At 40.9% G+C, this 14,104-nt stretch overlaps 1 long non-coding RNA gene across 1 annotated transcript; it reads right to left on the minus strand.

The window, feature by feature from the left end:
* Window positions 1-294: 294 nt before the first annotated feature.
* On the minus strand, window positions 295-14,104 carry LOC133612563 (uncharacterized). The gene is made up of 4 exons (XR_012050637.1): window positions 13,871-14,104; window positions 2,541-5,905; window positions 1,015-1,065; window positions 295-898 (listed from the first exon to the last, which is right to left on the minus strand). It is a non-coding gene; the product is annotated as an uncharacterized lncRNA (long non-coding RNA).

Consider the following 14,104-nt stretch of genomic DNA (forward strand, 5'->3'; position numbering starts at 1 on the left):
GGTTGAAAAAATGACTACTGACTGCATCAGCTACAGCAACACCCTAGTAAAATAAACCGATCCATCCATCACATTACGAAAATAATTTGTAACTGCCATGGAGGAGCACTAAAAGGAGTGCATTGAGGAACACCCACTAAATTTACCATCATGTGATGTCTATGCTTTGTTTTGGTGAAACAGGATGTGGCTCGTTGCCCAAAGCACTTCCATCCATCCCTTTTCTACCGCTTGTCCCTTTCGGTGTCGCTGAGGTTTGCTGGAGCCTTTAGAAAACTGCAACAAACCATTCTGGAGGAAGGCATTTTTATTGAATGGCTCAATACATGTTTTTCTCAATACTGTAATCTCCACTTACAACTAGAGTAAGACTTTGTGTTAGTGTGCTGTTATAAAAAAAAAAAAAAAAAAAAGGAACTACAGTCCCTTGATAACAATCATATGAATATCATAGATTTAAACTCAAATGCTTAACTGCATTAATACAAAACCTCACACATTCAAATAAGCCTTCACATGGTATATAAAAAATATCAAAGGCAAAAATTGTAAAAAAAACAAAACAATATATATATATATATATATATATATATATATAAATATAAGGCAGTTTTAGTAAGCATGCCCTGAGGTCACGTCAACCAACTAAAGTTGTGCAAAAAAAAAACTGTATTGGAGTATATTTGTTCTCTTCTTAAAGACGTAAATCCTTCACGGCGTCATTTGCTCAGAGGGTTCACAGCCAAAATGTAATGTGCCAGTAGCTACTGAGCCATTGATGGCTGGGACATCATCATATACTTTTTCTGAAACTCTGCAAAGACGTTGGCGCTGCTGGAGGTGATACGATGATGTACAGGATGGTTATCCTGTCCAGGAAGAGGACTCCACACGTCTACTATGAATCAAAAAAAGAATGGACTGATTTTACTAAACTGTGCTATATTAAGCAGAAATAATTGACTGATTTTACAAAAATGTGGTCTGGTTCAAACACTGGTTTAAATGTCCTACCTGTGATTTTCTTAATGAGACTTTCCTTTTCTGGTTCTGGTGAAGGATTATCTACAAGAAGAATAGCATAATTGAACTTAAAACCATCCAAATAATCACACAATCAAAACTTAATTAAAAGATGCCAAACTACACAGAGGAAAACATTTATTCAATGTTTGTCCTTGAACAGTAGGTCTAAACACTGATTTATTGGGTCATATGAGATTTTTTTTCTACATTTAAAGCACTTCCTTGTGGTCTACATAACATTTAAGTGGTTCTTTGGTCAAAATGTTGCATACATTTTGTTTTACTGATCATCTTCAAGCAGCTTTCTGACCGTCTCGTCGATATGCGCCGTTTTGTGGGTCTTATTTACATGCGAAAGTCCTCCTCCAGGCCAAACCTCCTACAACGTTGTCTTCTCCTTATCAGTCATGTCGTAGTAGTTTTTAGTGCTTTCATATCGAGTATACTAACAGATTTAAGTTAGAACTATACGCTGCTTTTTGTTAGAAGAGGCAACAGCGGAGGATTTTAGCATGCATGTACGAGCCAGTCTGTCTCACAACAACAGGGCAGAGAAAAGGGAACTTATTGACTACAAATTTGGACTACATCCAAACATCCATCCATTTTCCACTGCTTATCTTCGAATAAAAGTCACAAATTCGTGAAAGTTTGTCAGGTAAACCGTATATGGAGATTTCCGCTGATGTAACTATGGCAAATGACTAGAAGTGGGAATCTTTAGGCACCTCACGATTCGATTACAATGCAGGAGCTACGATTCGATTAAAAATCGATGATTGATGCATCTTTAATTTGTGTATATTGATGCAGTTTTACATTTCGTTTCACTAAATAAGCATTTATCACTTGCAACTTAAAAAAACACAATTTGGAATAAGAAACAGTTAAATTAATTCCCAAAAACTTGTGCAAAACTGGACCATAAGTGCCCGATAATAAAGGAGCTGGTCAGATGGGCGCCGAAAGTTGGCAGACCCGTCAGCGATCTTGTTCTGTCTCCCTGTAATGTTTGTCTGATCTTGAATGGGATTGTGCTGAAAATTTTAATTTCCCCTCTGGAATTAATAAAGTATTTCTGGTTCTGATTCTGATCTCTTGGTGAGATGGTTCGTTGCAGTCAGCCAAATTCTAGAACTGTCTGCATTACTTTATTTACAATAAATAAATAGATTATCGACATTTACTCATTGATTCTATAACTGTCTATGTCCCGAATTGCCATGCATCAAAAAATCTATTATTTTCCCCACCTCTACAAATGACGTAACTAACGTCTCAAATTCCAATTTTGGAGCAAGTATAAGTAAAAATTGTTTTACAAATATCACGACCATGCCTCCAGGGTTTAAGGTTCAAACTTTTGGGACTTATGGGGATCCTAAATATAAAAAAACAGGTACCCACAGGTAAGAAAGGTTGGTTTTCCATAATAAGACCCCTTAAAGTCACACCTTCAGTTTTTGGTTGAAAGTCAGTCTAAAAAAACTTTTAATATTAACAGAGTGACTTACCTGGACAACATTCTGTGGTTTCTTTCTCATCCTTTGATGTATCTTCAAAGCTGAAGCTATTTGGCAAAACACTGAATTTCAAGACATTTTCCTGGATGGGAAGAAGAGCCTGGCTTCTATGTTCATTCTTTTTTCTGTCATGTCCAGTTGACTTTCTCAGGGGGGTATCAAAATCCTTATCATTTTGGGGCCAGTTTTTGACCAGTTTCTTACGTTTGCCAGTCGTTGAAGAGAGGAGGGTGTGCTTTGCTTTCCGTTTGATTCTTTGCTTCATCTGACCTGCAGATGAACATGTTTTCTTTGGAATCCCCTTTGTAGCTGAATCATCCGATGTGGGTGCACATTCTCCTGTTTTTCTTTTGAAGGGGCTGATATTGGCATAGATAACTTCAGGAGGGGCTTCAGTCTCTTTACAACTATTAGGAATAGTAGCACGTGGTAATGAGCCAAAAAGCGCAAGCTGGACAGTTCTGCCTGACTCTGAAGGGTCACGGTCAACACTAAGGCTTTTTGAAATGTTGGAATCCTGTTTTTTTGTGTTAATCAACTTCTTAAGGTATGGAATAATACCGGTAGTAGCTGGACAGCTTAGTCTCTTTCGTTTTCTTTGCTCATTTTCCTTTGTTTGAGTTATACTGATGGTCGTCTGACCAACAGCCTGTGAATCACACAGCATTTGATGTTTCAAGGGAGACTTTGTCTTGTCTGGTGCTTTCTGTGCTTGTTCACAATTTCCCTCAAGAGGTAGCAACACGGAAGTCTTTTCTCCACTGATGTGAGTATCGGTGGATTGGCAGCTTTCTGCAGTTTTCAGCTGAGTTTCTTTGCAATCTTCATTGTGAGGCAACTGGTTGTGAAGACCCCTCTCACAGCTGGATAGGTTTGTGGCATCATTTTCCAGTATGATGATTGGCTGGCTTTCATTTAGCTTTTGTATGTTCATATCAGTTTCTTCATCGTAACTTAATTCGAAAGTCTCACTGACTGTGTTGCATATTTCATCCCAATTTATAGTGGCAATGCTGCTGATAGTTTTCTCCTCACTTTTAGATTCCACATGTTTGAAGGGTGAGTGGGATTGAAGGTCAGATACTATCATTTCCTCTTGACAGTCCATTTGTTGGCTATTCCTTTCAGTTTCACTGCTCAACTTTGTCAGATTGCACAGCTGGTCACACTGGCATTTTTCCAGTAACGTTTCAGAACCACAAACCATCTCTTTCCACTTTGCAATGCAGCAGAATTGCTGTATGCCAGTCTTTGCATGTGAGCTGCTTGTGGCCTTGAGATCTTTAGGTGAGTTATCCACCACAGAAGTATTTGAGACCGCCTCTAGCTTACTAAAAGTTGCCATACATTGTGACGTCCCAACACGGCCTTGTTCAAAAATGGTTTTAGCTTCTTCTGGTGACAAAACTTTGATTTCAAATGAATACAGTTCGTCAGAGTCCGTACTGTCATAATCTACTTGTTCAACCACAGGTCCTGGCACCTTAGCTGCAGTTTGTGATGGAACGCTCTCAACTGTTACGGAATCTGGCTGGTTGTCAATCAGTGATCTGTACTTATTGGGACCAAACTCCTTGTCAATGTAATCTAGTTCATTTTTGTTCAACCATGACGAGCTGTAGGGCAGTTCTGAGTAAACCTCCCCATCTTTAAAAACATGGAAGTTTTTTAGTTGACTTGTGAAACAGGGCTCTACATGTGTCAGTACAACAGTGTCGTCTGTCAAATGTTCGCCACAAAATGCGCCAACATCTCTAACTAAGTCACCATGAGAGCTTGTCCTAATGAGGGTCACCAGATTTAATACGTTGTTAGCATAAAACAGAGATAATATTTGTCTTCGACAATCTTTTTTAGATTTGTTAGATTCTTCCTCATGTACATTTACTTCCAACAATGATTGTAATTCCTTAGCTGTCCACTGTGTTGTCGGAAGCGATGAAAGCTTATGAATACTGGCCTTTGGTTCTGGTGGTGTGTCTTGTCGTGTGTTCTGATCCTCCTTGTCCTTTTCTGGAGCTTCAATGTTTACTAACTTTTGAGCACATGCTCCAATACCATGGTCATCTGCATGGTTGGCAGCCCGCATGTACAGAGTTGGACATTGTTTGGACTGTGGCTGATCTGGAATAACAATGGAACTCTTAAAATATTGTCCTTTTTTCTTATCCCCCTTGTCCTTTTCTGGAGCTTCAAGGGTTACTAACTTTTGAGCACATGCTCCAACACGGTGGTCATCCGCATGTTTGGTAGCTTGCATATGCAGAGTTGGACAGTGTTTGGACTGTGGCTGATATAGAACTTCAATGGAACTCTTAACATGCTCTCGTTGCATTGTTTGTAAACTACCAGACTTTGGTGTTGTGGGACATTTGCTTGCACAGGTATTTGTATTGCAAGATGAAGTCAATGGATGCACAATAGCAACTTCTCTTGAGGTATCTGATTGGTCATTTTGTTTACCAGTGGCTGTCTCCAGAAATTGCTGTAAGAGTGGGGAACTTTTTTCTTTTTCATTTATATTAGGCAAAGGTCCTGCTGCTGGGGACCCACATGTTTTATTGCTATCTAATATGGTTGATGTATTTTGTGTTTTCTGAGCCATTCTGAAGGCGCGCAGAATCTGTACACTTTTGAGGATATGAGAATAAGACATATTATGAGGTCCAGAGTGATTGGAGGGATGCAGTCCATGTGCAGCGTTGTTGACCAGAGCAATGTTTGCGTTGCGTGCAGTGGAAGATTCGGCTACACTAACCAATTGGCTGACAGGAATTGAGGTAGCCGGGGTAGAGGAGACACTAGTTTTCGATGAACTTTGGTTTGCAGCCTTATACAAGTCCTTATTATCCCTGATATGTTGAGGAGCAGACATGGTACATGCCTGTGGAACTGTTGATTGACTGTATTGCAGCACATTAAACTGCTGCCTGGGCAATGGTGTACCTTGATGACATGTTTTTATCTTCATATCAGAAAGATTTTGAATTGTTGAATAATTTACAGAATTTTTACATGTATTCATCACAGGGATATACTGTCCACCCTGCAGATTACAGGAATGGTTCTGCATATTAACATGTGGCATCTGGTAGCCATTATTCATCACTCCTTCTGTCTGATCAGAAACTTGTCTCATCTGCCAATTGAATCCTTTCCATTGTCCGTTACATGGGCCTCTATTGTGAGAAATGGTACTCAGTTGTTGTAGTATGTCTCCTGATTTCACTGTGTTACTAGCATGGTGACCTGGAGGATGCGAGGTTGTTCGCACTATTTGGTATTGTCCATTCATCCATGCCAGATACATTTTCTTTCTCCGTTCAGTCTAGTTGTAAATGGAAACGAAAGATTTCCTGAAAGAAAAATTCACAAATAAAAAATGTGTCAGAAATTATAAACAAAGTAGAGAAAGAGAGAAGAGTTGTTTGACAAAATGTAATTTCAGAATGTATCATCTTTTTCTGTAAGGAAGAAACATTTAATTTGGTAAAACGAAAGCAAGACAGTGTTTAAAAAAATATTTTAAAAAAATAAAACAAAAAGCATGAAAGTATAAACCAGAGCTGATAATAGAAATTAGTCCTGTCAAAAGTTTTAATCACAATAATCAGTGTTTCTGAGGGATAATTGAATTAATATTAGTTTTTCATCTGCATCAATTGTGAGGAGTGTTTTAAAGGTTGTTGCTGTCAGAGACCAGATTATTTCCTTATTTTTTTAAATAATTCTTACAACATACTTTTTACATTAGGCATTCATTTATTGCACACATTTATATTATTGTAATGAAATATATTGTTCTGGTAATAGATACATTTAATTTTAGACTGCTCTAAACAAAAAAAGTCGAAGTTCCTATCGCCAGTTTATATTGATGAATGGGCCAGCTAGTTCCAAATGTTTTAAAATGCCTCAGTTAGGCAAAATAAAATTCCCTCTAACCAATAGGTCGGCGGCCTTTACTGTCAAAAGAACCATGGTGATTCATCTTACACTAAAGAAAAATATGGAGCCACAAAACATAACTTTTTAAAGTTAAAATTGTATTTTTCATTTATAATACTGTCAAAGCGCTTTGAGTACCTTTAAGGTAGAAAAGCGCTATACAAGTATAACCCATTTATCATTATCATTTATTTGTTTAAAGGCAAACTGCACTTTTTTTATTTTGCCTATCGTTCATAATCATTATTGTCAGAATAATTGTATATAAGTTATCACCCAACTTGTTTGATACAAGTTCAGGTTGCCCTGCGTGAAGACCAAAAGCTGTCTTTGATCTTATCAAGCAAAAGGCGGATGGCTTGTAAACCTCCACTGTGTGTGATGGAATGCGCCGTGAAGGTGTCTGATTCTTTGATCTATTGGACTGCCACAAGAAGGACCCAAAATCTACAAGCAGAGAGGAGGCAACCCGACACCGCTCCAAAAACCTTTTGTTTGAACGGTTTATGACCCAGTGCAGCTGTATAATGAGACCCCTCCCCTTAGAAGCAGCTGCAGATATCTAATCAGGGAATGCCTGATGCCTGTTTTATCAAATTTTCTGTGAATTGAGATAACGATGACCTGTTATCAAAGCTCTACAATGGGGGGCATGGGGGCCCCCACCCTGCTGTCTGTTACAGTTTAAAACCGATCTTTACAGCTGTTGATTGAGATAACAATGAAAGAAAAATGGTTGAAGAGGCAAAATAAAATAAAACAGTGCAGTATTAGGATTTTTTTCTACATTAAAACACTCTTGTGGTCCACATAACATTTAATGCTGGTTCTTTGGTCAAACTTTTGCATAGATTATGTTTTACAGGCCGTTTTCATGCTGCTTTCTTGCAGTCTCCTCGGGATGTGCAGTTATGAGGGCGGTCTTATTTACGTGCCTCTACTTGGACTGTGTCTTCTCCCCGCCATCTTTGTTGTAGTTTTTAGCGCTTCCATAGAGAGTTTACTAACAGATAAAGTTTGAACTATACGCTCGCTACTTTGTATTAGAAATGGCAACAGCGGAGGATGCATGTCATGAGAAATAAAAAAAGAAGCTTATTGACTACAGCGCGGACTACCAAGAGGGCTGCAACTAATGATTATTTTGATAGTCCATTAGTCAAGGAGTATCTTAAGGATTAGTCGACTCATCGGATAATAAAGTGTACACAAATCTAATGGCTCTAATATTTCCATCGACTTCTAAATGCAGCTTAAGTTATTTTAGGCATGTGCTAACGAACAAAGATTAGCAATTAATTCATAAATATGTAATTATGCTAGGGCTGGGCGACGCAGCCTTCAGGTCAGGGGACAGGGCACTGTACAGTGTTGCTAGAGCCGACCTGAAGAGAGGGATTAAAAAAGCAAAGGCGGACCACAGGAGGTGCATAGAGTCCCATCTGTCCAGCAAAAACTCACGGGAGGTGTGGCGGGGCATTCATGACATCACGAACTTCAGAGGCTGCAATATGACAACTGCGGATCAGAGTGCGACACTGGCAGAGGAGCTTAACTGTTTCTTTGCCCGTTTCGAAACCCCCCAGCGACACTCATCTGCTCCAGCCCTGCCCCCGCCCCCACCGGGCTCCGGCGCCACTCCACTCACTGTACAGGAGCACAGTGTCAGACGAGTGCTCCTGGCTGTGAACCCCAGGAAGGCTACCGGACCAGACGGAGTACCTGGAAAGGTGCTCAGGACGTGCGCCCACCAGCTCGCTCCCCCCCTCACCAGGATCTTCAACCTCTCCCTGGCTCAGACAGTCATCCCATCCTGCCTGAAGTCATCTACAATAATCCCGGTGCTGAAGAAGTCTCCCATCACCAGCCTGAATGATTACCGACCAGTGGCCCTCACTCCGGTAATCATGAAGTGCTTCGAGCGACTTGTTCTCCAGCACATCAAGGACCATATCCCTCCAGACTTCGACCCCCACCAGTTCGCATACCGGGCGAACAGGTCCACAGAGGACGCCATCGCTGTTGCTCTCCACTCTGCTCTGAACCACCTGGAGCAGCAGCAGAGCTACGTCCGGATGCTCTCTGTGGACTATAGCTCTGCCTTCAATACAATAATCCCAGACAGACTCTGCAATAAACTGGACACTCTTGGCCTCCCCCCTCTCACAAACGCCTGGATAAGGGACTTCCTAACGGACCGACCCCAGAATGTGAGACTTGGCCCGCACCTCTCATCCTCCCGCACGCTGAGCATCGGCTCCCCACAGGGCTGTGTGCTGAGCCCCCTCCTCTACTGCATTTACACCCATGACTGCAGTCCGGCCCACAGTGACAACCTTACCGTCAAGTTCGCCGACGATACCACAGTGGTCGGGCTCATCTCCAGGGGTGACGAGGCAGCCTACAGAGAGGAGGTCCTGAAGCTGACGGCCTGGTCTTCGGAGAACAACCTCGCTCTCAACACCAGCAAGACCAGAGAGATCATCGTCGACTTCAGGAGGAGCAGCACCGACCCTGCCCCCCTCTACATCAACGGCGAGCGTGTAGAGAGGGTCCACACCTTCAGGTACCTTGGAGTCCACATCTCTAATGACTTCTCCTGGACAGTCAACACCACATCAATCATCAAGAAGGCTCAGCAGCGGCTACACTTCCTTAGAGTCCTCTGGAAGTACAACCTGAAGCCTGACCTGCTGCTGACCTTCTACCGCTCGTCCATCGAGAGCCTGCTGACCTACTGTATTACGGTATGGTACGGCAGCTGCACTGCAGCAGACAGGGAGAGGCTGCAAAGAGTGGTCAAGACGGCTCAGAAGATCATCGGCCGCCCTCTCCCCTCTCTGACGGACATCTACACCTCCCGCTGCCTCAACAGAGCCAGTGCCATCATCAAGGACAGCACCCACCCTGGCTCTGACCTGTTCCACCTGCTGCCCTCTGGGAAGCGCTACAGGTGCATTAAAACCAAAACAAACAGGCTAAAGAACAGCTTCTTCCCCAGGGCCATAACCATCCTGAACGGACTGCCCCATTGTCCCTCATAACTGCCTTCTCTTCGGTGCAATAACCCATTCCACCAACCACCCTGTTTTTGTTTTGTTTTTTCATGTATATATTCATTTCACACCATATTCATTGCACTTCTACATTTTTTTATATTTCTATATATTTGCACATTGTTTTTCTAGCATGCACACATCGCACTGTATGGAATGGCCTCAATCTCGTTACCTTGCGTAATGACAATAAAGCTGATTCTGATTCTGATATATCGAATATACTCGATATATCGCGGGTTTGTCTCTGTGCGATATACAAAATTACTATATCGTGATATTCAACTAGGCCTATACGTTCTCACGCAGTTTTTAGCTGCAGGCATTACACTACAGGCCTTTCTCACTCTCTTGTCTCTCCTTCTCACTGAGACGTAAAACAAGCGCACCTTCTAACGTACGTCACATACAGTCGCGCGTGCAACGTCATATGCTCTCGCGTAGCATAGAGGTAGCGGCATGGGTAACGTTAGCTGTTGTGCGAGTGGTAATACGAGAGAGAGAAGGTGCGAATCTGGTAACAAATGAAGGAAGAATTAATTCCCAGGAAAAACAGCACGAGGTCCATCGTCTGGCGGTGGTTTGGCTTCAAGCGGAAATATGTCAAAGAGATATATGTAATATGTAAAGTATGCGGCAAAATCCTTGCTACAAAAAATAGCACCACTGCTAATTTGTAGCATCATTTGAAAAGTCACCCGCTAGAGAATGAGGAGTGCTTGAAACTCTGCATGTCAACATCTCGGCCGGTGCCACACCAACAAAATGCCCAAGCAACCATTTCCAGATCAACACCGTATGGAAAAAATAGTCAACAACAGAAGGAGATAACGTCCGCAGGAACCTACCACATAGCGAAGGACAGACACTATTTGATTTCCAATTACGCAGCTCATTTTTATTTGACAGTTATTGAAATATCTTGTGTGACATCATGCATAAATGTGCACTTTATTTGTTTTAAAATATTGTAGTGGCGTTCTGTATAAAAAGTACACTTTAATTTAGTGTTGTTTTGATATGTCATCTTAGTGACATCATGCACAAAAGTGCACTAATAGGTTGTTTTAAAATGTCTCTGACAATCTTGCACTTTCTCTTTTGGAAATGACATGAATGTTTGTGCCACGGCTTAATAACTGTTTAATAAATACAGTTTTGGTAAATTGACTTAGTTGTGATTTCCCTCTCTGCATGAAAGAATAAAATTAGCATATATTAATGCAGTATGAACAAGAATGTTTTAATGTAGAATCATCATACTGCTGTGATTATATGCATCAAGTGTTAATTCAAGGTTAAGGCAAAATATCGAGATATATATTGTGTTTCGCGATATGGCCTAAACATATCGAGATATTAATAAAAGGCCATATCGCCCAGCCCTAGGGATGATACTCGAAACCGGTTTTCCCTGTTGTTCGATAAGAAAAGAACAGAGTCCTCTGACTCGAATCCCTTTTTGAGAACCGGTACCCGTTATCGAGACCACTATAGTAAAGAAAAAGAGTTGGTTTTCCCGTCCCGACCAGAAATGCTCCATGGGACATCACAAGAAATGACGTCACGTAGCTCAGTCATTAGGTGCAGATAGGGAAAGCAGGAAAACAATGGACCGGAAAAAGCGCTCCAAGGTGTAATAAAGTTCAAAACAAAAGGTATAATCCAATGAATAACTTTACTGAGAGATTTGAGCAGGGTACAAACACATGAACACTTTTACGACCAACCGGAAACATAGCAACCAGGCTAGCAACGTACCTCCTTTACGGCAGCTGTCGCAACGTTCTTAAAGCAACCGCAGCACATACATATATACACAACATATATGACATCTCCCTTTTTTAACTTTTGTTTTTCTTTCCTTGTAAACAAAACAAAATCACACTGTATATGTGTTGTCTGTCTAATTATAAATAATGCAGATGAGGCGTGTTGGCTGAGTTCTTGACGTTTACTTTCACAGCGTGCTCATAACCTCATTCTTAGCTGCCGGGTAACGACATGCAACAACACTTTTCGGGGCTACCACGCATGCTCGTCACACCCGTTGCATGCTGGGTAGTGTAGTTGTTATTTTCACTAGCTCATAACATCACATCTTTCCCCCTATAAAGAAATAATATTAACTCGAAGTGTATTTCTTTTTTTAGCTTTGTACCCACATTTGCAAACAACTTTTCTCTTCATAGAATGTTCTTTCAATAAAGAAATAAAGTGCAAAAATGTCAAGGCATCATAACAAACAGTTATGTCAAATAGCAGCAGAAGTGCCCTTTTTGGAGAGCTGTATTATTTTCAGTTTTGTGCCCAAGGGACTGATTTTATTTAACACTATATTATTTATACACCTATAGTGATCACAGAGACAGGTTGTTTTTGTGTTACTGTATATATTTGTTTTTCTGAAAAATCCCACTTAATATACTTTGGGTAACAACAGTCAATATTTATTTATTTTCTTTTTTAGGGGGTAACAGTCAATATTTATTTATTTATTCGATTTTATTTTTTTCTTATATAATTAAAGTAAGCTTTTGTTAAACCAAATATTGTGTGTTTTTTTTCCATATACAACAACCTACCTGGACTCGATAAGAGAATCGATAAGGAATCGGTTCGATAAGAGGATTCGATAATAGGCTCGAACTCGATAATTTCTTATCAAACATCATACCTACCCAGCCCTAATTTATAATGCAACTGTTCTGCTCAAAAATTGTAATGACTAATAAAATGTCCATTTATAAGAAAGGAATTGTGGTAAAAACAAACAATTGACCTTATTATGTATTAAAGAAATCTCTCAGTCTGTGCATGCGTGGAAGATGTTGTCTTGACCCGAGATCTACAAAGCGGAGAGGAAGCAGGACCTGACTTCATGAATGTTTTTTGTGACCAACAACTATGTGCTCCAATCATTCGATCACAAAAAATAAGAGTTGTAGAAATTATTGTAAACTCAAGACAGCCATGACATTATGTTCTTTACAAGTGTATGTAAACTTTGGATCGCGATTGTATATAAGACTTAATTTTTTGCGGCTCCAGACGGATTTTATTTTTTAATTTTTGGTCCAATATGGCTCTTTCAACATTTTGGGATGCAGGCCCCTGGTCTCTATGGCCTTTGGCCCTGGGCAATTTGCTAAAATATGACACTCTGGATCTTTCTGTATGGAGATGGCATGTTTTCCCCGTGACTGCGTGGGTTCCCTGCGGGTACTCCGGCTTCCTCCCACCTCCAAAAACATGCGCCTGGGGCTAGATTGTTTGGCAACAGTAACTGGGCCCTAGTGTGTGAATGTTGTCTGTCTATCCGTGTTGGCCCTGCGATTAGGTGGCGACTTGTCCAGGGTGTACCCCACCTTACGCCGAATGCAGCTGAGATAGGCTCCGGCACCCCCGCGACTGCGGGGGGGGGGGGGGGGGGGGGGGGGGACACTGAAGTAAGATGTCTTCCTCCAAAGACTAAACAATACATTCACAAATTTCATTCGGTTACGCATTGCGATGTATGACCTTGAATAGTACAACGTGGTTGTTGTTGTTTGTGGTTACCAGTAGGAAGAACCATGTCGAGCTGCATGAATAACTTGGCTTTAATAAAGACTTCAGGAGGACAGCAATTTTACATACGCACTGCATGAGAGAGTGGTAATAACTGATTCCCTGATGTGCACACCCTGGTGGTGTGTTCGAAAATTACAACAACAAAACAGTCATTTTACCAAATGATCTACAGTGGTGATGAAAAAAAGGCGAAACCACAACTTTGCCAACATTCCGTTCTCGAGGTCACAAACAGGTCTGGGAATCTCCGGGTATATTTCATAAAAACATGGCTGGTCAACACGATACTGCGACGATCGATATGTATCTATTGCTTTTAGACACATAAAGTTTGCAACATAATTTAACAAGAGAACAAACTGTAGCGCAAAAATCACTTCAGCGCAGAATAGGCGTCTTTGAGTGTAAAGCGCTTTATAAATAAAACGTCTTAATATTTATACTTAAACATAATAAGTGTTTGTACTTGACGGACATCTCTTGTTTCTCGATAGCTTCGGAAATATGTAGTCTGCTAGTGAGTTTCGTTTATTATCCTGGTTCGCGGTACATTACGGACAATATTGTTAAATTGTATATAGTTACATTTCCACCCTACATTTGAATACATCACGTGTCCATTCACGGGGTTTGTGTTTTTTTTTTTTCAAAACCTTACCACCACTTTGCGTCGTGCAAACAGGCCATGCGTGTATTTATTAACATCTTTTGGTTTTTGTTCCGTTCAAAGAAGCATCTGCTTACCCTTTTTTTCCCGAGCCGGAGGTAGAGCACGACATCAATCTCGTCCATTTCCAAGCGGAAAATCCACGTCAACACGTTTCATCATCGTTGAAAAAAAAGTTAATCATTGGTCACTCCTTTCTCTTCTGAGTTCGCAGCCTTCTGCTTCTTTGAAACGACCGTTACAAATACGTTCTTTTAACTTTCCTTCTCGAGCTAGCTTTTTTTTCTCTTCCAGCTGCACATGATTGGGCA

The sequence above is a fragment of the Nerophis lumbriciformis genome, linkage group LG10 (genome assembly GCF_033978685.3).
Source record: "Nerophis lumbriciformis linkage group LG10, RoL_Nlum_v2.1, whole genome shotgun sequence".
NCBI classification, from domain to species: Eukaryota; Metazoa; Chordata; class Actinopteri; order Syngnathiformes; family Syngnathidae; genus Nerophis; species Nerophis lumbriciformis.